At 36.8% G+C, this 9,809-nt stretch overlaps 1 protein-coding gene across 3 annotated transcripts in view; it reads right to left on the reverse strand.

Moving 5' to 3' along the window:
* The window catches only part of LOC127434118 (gamma-1-syntrophin-like), a 54,826-nt gene extending 45,017 nt beyond the window's left edge, over positions 1-9,809 (reverse strand). For all 3 annotated transcript variants that reach the window (XM_051686616.1, XM_051686611.1, XM_051686613.1), the window contains exon 1: positions 9,516-9,809. The gene's annotated coding sequence lies outside the window, so the exon portion shown is untranslated. The remainder of the gene's footprint in view (positions 1-9,515) is intronic.

The raw sequence follows: 9,809 nt of genomic DNA on the forward strand, positions 1-9,809 counted from the left end.
GGCTGGAGGGGGAATACAGGCTTCAAAGCTTCCAGGAGCCAGAGGAACCACCGAAGCCAGTAAGGAAGCTTCCTGAGATGGGTCAGCATCAGGAGATAGGCGGAGCTGCTGAACAAAGGAGGTGAGCTCGGCGAGCTGCGAAGCCATCATCTCTAAAGCCGGGTTTGAGGCAGCGATTTGATCTTAATGACGTCCCAGCAAGACTCCCTGCTGAGAGAGGGCGGAGCGAAGAGTGGATTCCTCCGCTGGGTCCATACTTGCCTGGATTTTTCTGTAATGAGCGATAGTAAGAAAAACAGACCCAAGAGCAGAGGAACAGTTCAAAGGATTTATTAACAGCAATTTAGAGCAGTCCCTGAGTTGTGGAATATTCCGTGGAAGATCCGCTGACACGCAGCAAAGTGGAAACCATCCACACTCCCGACACGCGGGCAACCAACAGATACAAGAGACAGGACCAACTAGGCAGAGAGAGTAAGGTTAGTACTCAGAAACAGCTATCTATAATGTAAACACATTTTACAAACTGCAACAAACTACATTCAACGTTAAACAATCCAGCAAAGGACATGACACATGAGGGGATTAATATAGGCATGAACAAACAAAGGTCAGGTGCCGCACGCAGCTGAAAGGTGGTATGATCATCGTTCCCATGGAAACAATCAGAGTTCCCATGGAAACGCTGACTCCGCGTGCCAGCGGCACCTGAAACACATGAGGGCAAAAACATCAACACGCTTGGAACAAAACAAACAGGGAACGATGATGCCACGGTCCTCGTCAGACAAAAACCAACCTGACAAGGTGACAGGACCGTGACATCACTGAAGAGCACATGGCGGTAACTTGCACAAGGCGTTCACTAACAACCGGACCCGTGCGCTCACACAAAGAACGTACACAAAACACAAGACAGACAGGGACGATAATGCCACGGTCCCGTAAGACAGAAACCCAACCTGACAAGGTGACAGGACCATGACAGCGACATAGCGTAATAATTTTGGCAGCCCTAAAATACTTAAACTAAAACTAAAATAAAAACTAAATGTACTGAAAACTGAAAGTAAACAAACTAGAAAATACTGGACAAAAACCTGAATGGACAAACTGGAAATATAACAGAAATAAAATCTAAATTAACTAATAATTACAACTATATGCTAATAACCCTGCACCTCACCAAACCAGATCTAGTTTAACCAAACCAGAAAGTTTAACCAAAATACAAATTCTGTCATCATTATTTACCCACCCTCATGTTGTTCCAAACCAAGTCCATTTTATTTTCATAGAACACAAAACTAGATGTTATAGGTAGAATGTTTGGGACTAGAGGTGGGAGAAAAATCTTTGGTCGATAATTATCTAAATCCCAGTATACACATTATAGAAAATGATTAAACAATTTCTGAAAAAATTGTGAAAGTTTCTGTTGATTTAAAACAATGTCCAAAGTAGTACACAAATATACAGCTCTGGAAAATATTAAGAGACCACTGCAAAATTATCAGTTTCTCTAGATTTACTATTTATAGGTATGTGTTTGAGTAAATGAACATTTTTGTTTTATTCTATAAAGTCCTGACAAAATTTCTCCCAAATTCCAAATAAAAATATTGTCATTTAATGCATTTATTTGCAGAAAATGTCAACTGGTCAAAATAACAAAAAAGATGCAGTGTTTTCAGATCTCGAATAATGCAAAGAAAACAAGTTCATATTCATTTTTGAACAACACAATACTAATGTTTTAACTTAGGAAGAGTTCAGAAATCAATATTTGGTGGAATAACCCTGATTTTTCAATCACAGCTTTCATGCATCTTGGCATGCTCTCTACCAGTCTTTCACGCATCTTGGCATGCTCTCTACCAGTCTTTCACACTGCTGTTAGGTGACTTTATGCCACTCCTGGCGCAAAAATTCAAGCAGCTCGGCTTTGATTGATGGCTTGTGGCCATCCATCTTCCTCTTGATCACATTCCAGAGGTTTTCAATGGGGTTCAGGTCTGGAGATTGGGCTGGACATGACAGGGTCTTGATCCGGTGGTTCTCCATCCACACCTTGATTGACCTGGCTGTGTGGCATGGAACATTGTCCTGCTTTGTCAGAGCAGAAGGAAGCAAGTTTTCTTCCAGGATAACCTTGTACGTGGCCTGATTCATGTGTCCTTCACAAAGATGTATATATATATATATATATATATATATATATATATATATATATATATATATATATATATATATATTATTATTATTATTATTATTATTATTATTATTATTATTATTTAAATTACTTAACAATTACTATTTTTTCTAAATAATTAAATATATAATTATTTGCTTAGCATGGTTTGTCAATACAAGCAAATAACAGAGGAATGGAAATAAGCATTTTGGTCCGATTCTGAAGAAAACTCTTTCAACACGCATTTGTTTAGGATTTATCCTTCCATTCTATATATACTAGATATAACTGCACGATTGATAATTAATAATTTCAGAGGTAAAATACTCATGCATTCACTTCTCTCTCCATGTTTGGAGCAGCACACAGTTAGCAAAGCCACTGTAAACAATATTAGCAACTTTAAACTACTGTATATATAAATACATAGTTGATAATTGTGTTATTTAATAATTACTGAGCAGGGCTGGGTACTGATACAGATTTCCCGATTTGATTCAATTCCATTTCAAAAATTAATTCTGTTTGGCACATTTCTACCAGTATATAGTCTTAACCGATATATCGCCAATACCAATTAGGGACTGATAGCCTCAGACACCATTCAGTTTCATTGCATCTTTTTTTAATACAATGAAATGAATGGTAAACACCTCCTTTGGTGGTCTAAAGGAGAAAGACAGTCATACGGGTTTGGAACAACATGAGGGTGAGTAAATGATGACATACTATTCATTTTTGCGTGAACTATTCCTTTAAGTGGCAACAATGCCAATGAGCTTCAGTAAATTAGTGAATGGCACATTTATAGACTGAAGTCCTGACCTCTCTCTCTCCTTAAGATAGATGACTTGGCAAGGCATGTTTGAAAGTACCAAGGAGGTGCCAGAAGAAACCTAATGGATACAGGAGACTCATTATGCCAACAAAGATGGCTAATTACTGCCACTGTCAGAAGCAGACAGCAGACCAAGCAGTATTGTGATGAAAAACAAAGGCAAAGTTTACTTTGTTTATTAGTTGCAAGTCTCTGTGCTCAACTGTCAGAGAGACCAGCCATTTAAAACTAGACTAAATAAGTTGTGTTGACATGAGACTAACTGGTATATATAAGCAAACATGATGAGCTGTGTTAGGGCAGATGAATTGTGTCTTTGATGACAATCAAGATTAATATTTATATGTAAGAACATAAGTTTTTTAAGAAAGCACAATGTAGTCAGAATGAATAATTTGAGTCAAAAAAGAGAGAAAATATAAATACATCTTTAGCAAGTAAACAAACAAAAAAGGACCATGGTACAACCATGTTTTTGTATATGGTACCAACTGCATACTGTATATCATGGCTCAGGAGACAACTCATTTATGCATCATTCAGTAATCGTTTTCTCCATTGTTTCTCTTAAAATTCCCTAGAAAAAATAAAAACAGAATTAAATGAGAATTCTTGACATACAATAAGCGTATGAAGCTATACAAATTAATGAGGATACTTGCATTGCTCAGATAAATTGGTGTTAAAAGATTTTAATGAGGAATATTTGATGAATGAGTTCATATTCAAATCTCTGCCTTTTTTTTATTGCAAACTTTTTGTATCTTGGCAAATCCGAAATCTGAAACTCTTGAGAAGACACGTGAGGTTACTTTATCTCAGGAGAAAAAGAACGCAATCATGAAGCAGCAGACTTAAAGGAATATTTGTGGCATAACATTGATTACCACAAAAAATTATTTAGACTTGTACCTCCTTTCCTTGAAAAATGCAAAAATCTGGGTTCCAGTGAGGCACAATGTGTTAACATTAAAATACCCACTGTTTCAAAAGTAAGGCCACAAAATGTAAAAAAACATATATATATATATATATATATATATATATATATATATATATATATATATATAAATGTATTAATATTATTATATATACATATAAATATATATACATATAAAACTTTGTTGCCATGACGACATGAAACCCTAAAATAACCGTAAAAATTATGGTTTAAACAACTTTACAGCTCAATATAATACATACGTTTTAACAGAAGAAATAATGTAAGTGCTTTTATAAAATTATAAGCTGAAAAAAAATTGGTCCCATTCACTTAAGTGCCTCACTGTAAAGGAGGGATGGGTCCAAATTATTTTTTTTGTGGTAATCAGCATTAAATCACTGTTGTCGACTGAGATAACTTATATTGAACACAGATAAAAAAGTCTCCATATGCTCTTCTATTAATTATATTGCCATCTTGGAAAAACAACTGAGATATTAAAGAGATCTAATTTGTGATTACACATAATAATACCTATAAACAGACAGACAGACAGACAGACCAAGGGCGTAGCCAGGAAATTACTTTTGGGCGGGCCTCAATAAAATGGATAGGCCAAGTTTTCGCCCAATTTGTTATTAACCAAATTTTCCCTAACAACAGAGAAGCGGTGCATTCAAACAGTTCTTTTACACTTTCAGAAATCAGAATTGATACATTTTTTTATTTTTTTATTTTTTTTAACTGTTTTAAAAATCTGTATTTGAAGTCAAAGAATAACCTCTAATATTCTGGGTGGTCATGGGTCTAACCCTGGCCCACCCTTGGCTATGCCACTGAGACAGACAGACAGACAGACAGACAGACAGACAGATAGATAGATAGATAGATAGATAGACAGATAAACAGATAGAATAATGATGAAATAGGTAGTTCACATATCAGGTTCGGTGCACCAAGGTTGAAAAAACTCAATGATGCTTGTTGCTTAAAACTACCGCCCTGTCCTTGAATTCTGTACTTAACCCTCAGCTGCTCAAGAGATGCTGCAACTAGAGCATCTGCATAACTGTGAATGAGAAAGCAAAGAGACTTTATTATGCATGACCCATTAGTTTATATTCACACCACCTGGCCACGAGCGTGTGTTCTGAGAGCGCTGGTTTCCTCACAGATGCTACTGAGCCTAATATCGATGGAAACAGTGAAGGCATGGAGGACACCTCATTCTGAAACCAATCACGTCTATAAAGGTGCTGCATCATTTCGAGGCATTCCAAGAGGTGGTGTACTGTGTGGTGTACAGAATTTATTTAAAGGGATAGTTCACTCAAAAATGAAAAGTCTGTCATCATTTACTCACCCTTATGTTCTTCCAGAGAGGGCCTTTTCTGAAAACCAGTGAAACTGCATTGCTGTCACAGTACAAAACAAGCCATACATGCATAACCCGCAACATATAAGTTATCAGCTCAATAACAAATATCATCATCTGGCAAACAAAAGACTAGGATGACTATTGTTTACACTTGACAGGCCTGAATTAGTATGAAAGCTTGAAGCCAATATTAGTTTTGTCTTTGACCATCCTTGCATGCATGCAAACACATTACACATTCAGACACAACATATGGTCTATGACAATCTGCATCCAAATTAGGAAACGCACACCATAACACACATGCGCCAGCTCTGAGACAGTTTAGACACAATTCTAGAAAAAAATAATAATCTGTTATTACAAAGCCACTTAATGTATCTCTCACTAAAGCAGTTCTGCATGTCTTCTCAGCATATTCTCACATGATGTTGCAGTATTTTCAGAATAATATTCATTCAAGACATCAAGAAGGAATTTACAAAGAATGGATGATGTCATTTTAATGCACTGTTTGTGGGCTGTGCCACTAGCATCACCATATGGAATTGCAAAAATAATCACTGTTTTCAAACAGATTTCAGAAAACTCCCTACATCTTCCATTGGTTGTACAGATAGTCCCTCCCTAAACTCATGCCATTGGTTAAGCAAATGCTGTCATGTCAGGCTTAGAATCAAACTACAAATGGCTTATTCATATCTGACTATGGTTGATTTTAATTTGAGATAAAAAAGAATATTAAGGAATAGTTCACCAAAAATCCCAATCCCAAACTCGTATGATTTTCTTTCTTCTGTGGAACACAATCGAAGATATTTTGAAGCATATAGAGTATGAGGTGTTTTTGTCGAAGGGGTCCAAAACTTTCAAGCTTCAAAAAGGACATGAAGTCCTTAAATAAAAGATGACATAAAATGAATCCATACAATCCAGACTCTGGTTTAATCCAAGTCTTCTGAAGAAATAAGATCAGTTTGGGTGAGAAGTCCTTATTCACTACAAACCTTGACATCTGGTCCAGTTGGAACACAGTGAAGACTTAAAGGAATAGTTCACCCAAAAATGAAAATTCTCTCATCATTTACTCACCCTTATGCCATCTCAGATGTATATGACTTTTTTCATCTGCTAAAACTCAAATGAACAGTTTTATAAATTTTAGAATTTCGAGAAGAATTTATCAGCTCTTGTGGTCCATATAATGCAAGTGAATGGGTGACAAAATTTAGAAGCTCCAAAAATCACATAAATCAGCATAAATGTAATCCATAAAACTCCAGTGGTTAAATCCATGTCTTCAGAAGCGATATGATAGGTGTGGGTGAGAAACAGATCACTTCACATTCCTCTTCTTGTATTTTTGGTGATTCACATTCTTCATGCATATCGCCCCTACTGGGCAGGGAGAAGAATTAAAAGCAAAAAAGTGTCATATATATACTTGTCATATAATTTCTGAAAATATGGATTAAAACACTGGAGTCGTATGGATTACTTTTATGATGCCTTTATTTCAAAATTTTGGCACCCATTCACTTGCATTGTATGGACCTACAGAGCTGAAATATTCTTCTAAAAATTATAATTTGTGTTCTGCAGAAGAAAAAAGTCATACACATCTGGGATGGCATGAGTGTGAGTAAATAATGAGAGAATTTTCATTTTTGGGTGAACTATTCCTTTAATGACTTAAAGGCACATGGTGTAATATTTACATTGCAAAGCAAATGTCATGGTAACATTGTGCAAAATCTACCTTGCCAAACATTTTGATGCATCATTTGTTACATTCTATCTTATGAGATTTCAGTGGAAATGTTGCATTACAGTTTGCACACTAATTTATCCTGGACAGCACCAACATCAAACCACAGTCCATTATCATCCTATTGCTGTTATATGAACCTCATCCCTTTCACTGTTTAGCTTTCTTTTTAGCTTGTTCCTCTGGAATAACTGCTGTTTCTAAAGCCTTACCATCTGCTCCATCACGTTTAACGAGATATGTCTGCTGGAGACTTCTGTCAACTAATGGATCAAAAGAGCAGTATGTTACTATTCAGAATATTCTGTGTGTGTAACCCTGAAAGCTGCAGTCACTAGGATTTAAAGCGAGACAAAACAATAATCCGTGCACTGCATGTAAAAACAAAGATTTGATGGTTGTCACCTTGCCACTTAAAAAAATCTATGAAGGCTGTCGAGGGTGGAATTCTCTAAAAGGAAATAATTGGTAATGCTAAAACAGGAAAACTCTGTTGTAAACCACTGTACATCCAAGAAGACGAAAAGACAGAAGTCATACAGACCTTGATACAGTCAAATATGTAATCCTCACATAATAGATGCATCAAATGCAAAATATTGATTAAGCGCATGAATATTTATAGCATTCCCAATATGTCATTCACTGCAGCAGCAACTCAGTTATCTTAAAAATCTAATCTATGTTAGACTCAGTGAATGTCTTCAAAAGCAAAAACCACTTTGCTCCTGTTCTGCACAAAAATCTATTTTTGTTTCCTACTTTCTTGACAGATAAGCTCAAGACCAATTCTCAGCTCCCTTCTTCTTCCCTCTAATTATCTCTTTGCATGAATTTTGTTCTGGGTGGGCTGACAACTTCCTGAGAATTTTCTTTTTGAATGCCACTTTTCAACCAGTATAGTTAACCGTTAAAACACAAGACATCCTGCTAAGGTTTGTGAACATTTCTGATTCCATCTCGAAGAAATTTGAGGACATCTTTTTAAATAAGGAAAAGCCACAAGACATGCACCAGCTGTCTGGAGGTCACATTTAGGTTGAGTCAACAATGCACACAACAGTCACTCCTCCCTCGGCACGGTGAACCATTAGCACTATATTTAAACAGTGTTTTGTGTTAATGAGGCACTAAAGGGTGTATGTGCGTAATGAGCATTCTGTCCTAGTCTTGGTAGATCACGCTGGCAAAACATTATGATATAATGCATAATGCTGGCCTGGTGATGTTAAAGCACTGGGTCTTTCCTTGAGTCACTTGCGTAGTAGAGCAATAGAAATGTGTTACTGATATAATGAATATGAATGTGAAGGCATCCATATCCATCATGCATCAATATAACTGGATGAATTGTAACAAAAAGATGACAGCTGGCCGTCTGACACTTGGACACTTGTGGTGCTGAGTTAAGTCAGTTTTATTTGAATAGCGCTTTTGAAATATTGCTCCAAAGCAGCTTTGCCTAAAATACCCCCAATGAGCAAGCCATAGATGGAAAGGAAAAACCCAGCAAATCCAGGAAACAGAACGTTCCTCCAACCGTAGTTTATGGTCCTCATTTGGTACTTTTTAGGGGAACCAACTAGGAATGTTCTTTGAGGGTTTTTTTGTTTTAGTTTTTGTTTGTTTGTTTGTTTGTTTTAAACCACAAGCTAGCGTTCTCAGAACATTACAGTAACCAAAAACTGTTGATTGGGAACTCCCCAAGATGGTTATGTAGAAGCAACCTTGGGATGAACCAGACTTTGCTGAGGGAGGCATAATAAATGTCCATATGCCAAATATTAACTAGCTACATCATATTTACATATTTGTTTAATGACTTACTCAATTAAATTAAATTGAGGACAAATTGGGTGCTTTAGGGTATGTAGTAAACCCTTAATTAAAAATGATGGGCGTTCCAAAAGGCTCATGTTTGATTAAGTGCCAACCATGGGACAATCTGAAGTATATATATATATATGGTCTTGTTGGCTGGAGGCGACGTGGTTCTTTTCACCTGATGTGAATGCAAGATCTGACACAGCAAAATGTGCATCAAGAAGAGGCTGTACTGGATTCATGGTTCAGCATCTCTAATGCTGCATTAAAGGCTTCATACACTCAATTTGGCTCTCAAGTTTAGCCAACAAAGCCTCGTTTTTCAGATTAATATTTTAGTTAGCTAGTCAGATTCTGGATCCGATTGCACTCGCTATATCTTTTCGTCTTCTCCATTATTAGATCTATTTCATGGGTGAATAATTTAGTTAGGAGCAGTGTGAAGGTCCTTCAAAACCATATCAATTACAAATCATACGCCAATTAAAATATGCGCATCTATTGTGTTCAGTTAAATGGAAATCACAGCGCTTGCAAAACCAATACTAATAAATATAAAAAAAAGCTTACCTGATATTTATCTAACAGGTGGCGATTTGCAATCGCTTCCACTCATCCAAGTTCATAATTCTCCCATCCTTGGTTTTGTCATCACTGTCTATGAGGAAACGAGTGATCAGCCCTCAGATCATAACGACCACACAGTCTCCATCCGCAACCGCCTGGCAAAATCTTCCGAAACGGGTCCTTTAAACTTGTTCTTAGATTATATTCCAGTAGCAGGCGAGACGCATCTGCTGTCTTGTTCGCCAGCATCCTCCGCAATCTGAGCCATGCAGCGCTTTCCATCTACATCCCTCCTGC

The sequence above is a fragment of the Myxocyprinus asiaticus genome, chromosome 44 (assembly GCF_019703515.2).
Source record: "Myxocyprinus asiaticus isolate MX2 ecotype Aquarium Trade chromosome 44, UBuf_Myxa_2, whole genome shotgun sequence".
In the NCBI taxonomy this organism is placed as follows: domain Eukaryota; kingdom Metazoa; phylum Chordata; class Actinopteri; order Cypriniformes; family Catostomidae; genus Myxocyprinus; species Myxocyprinus asiaticus.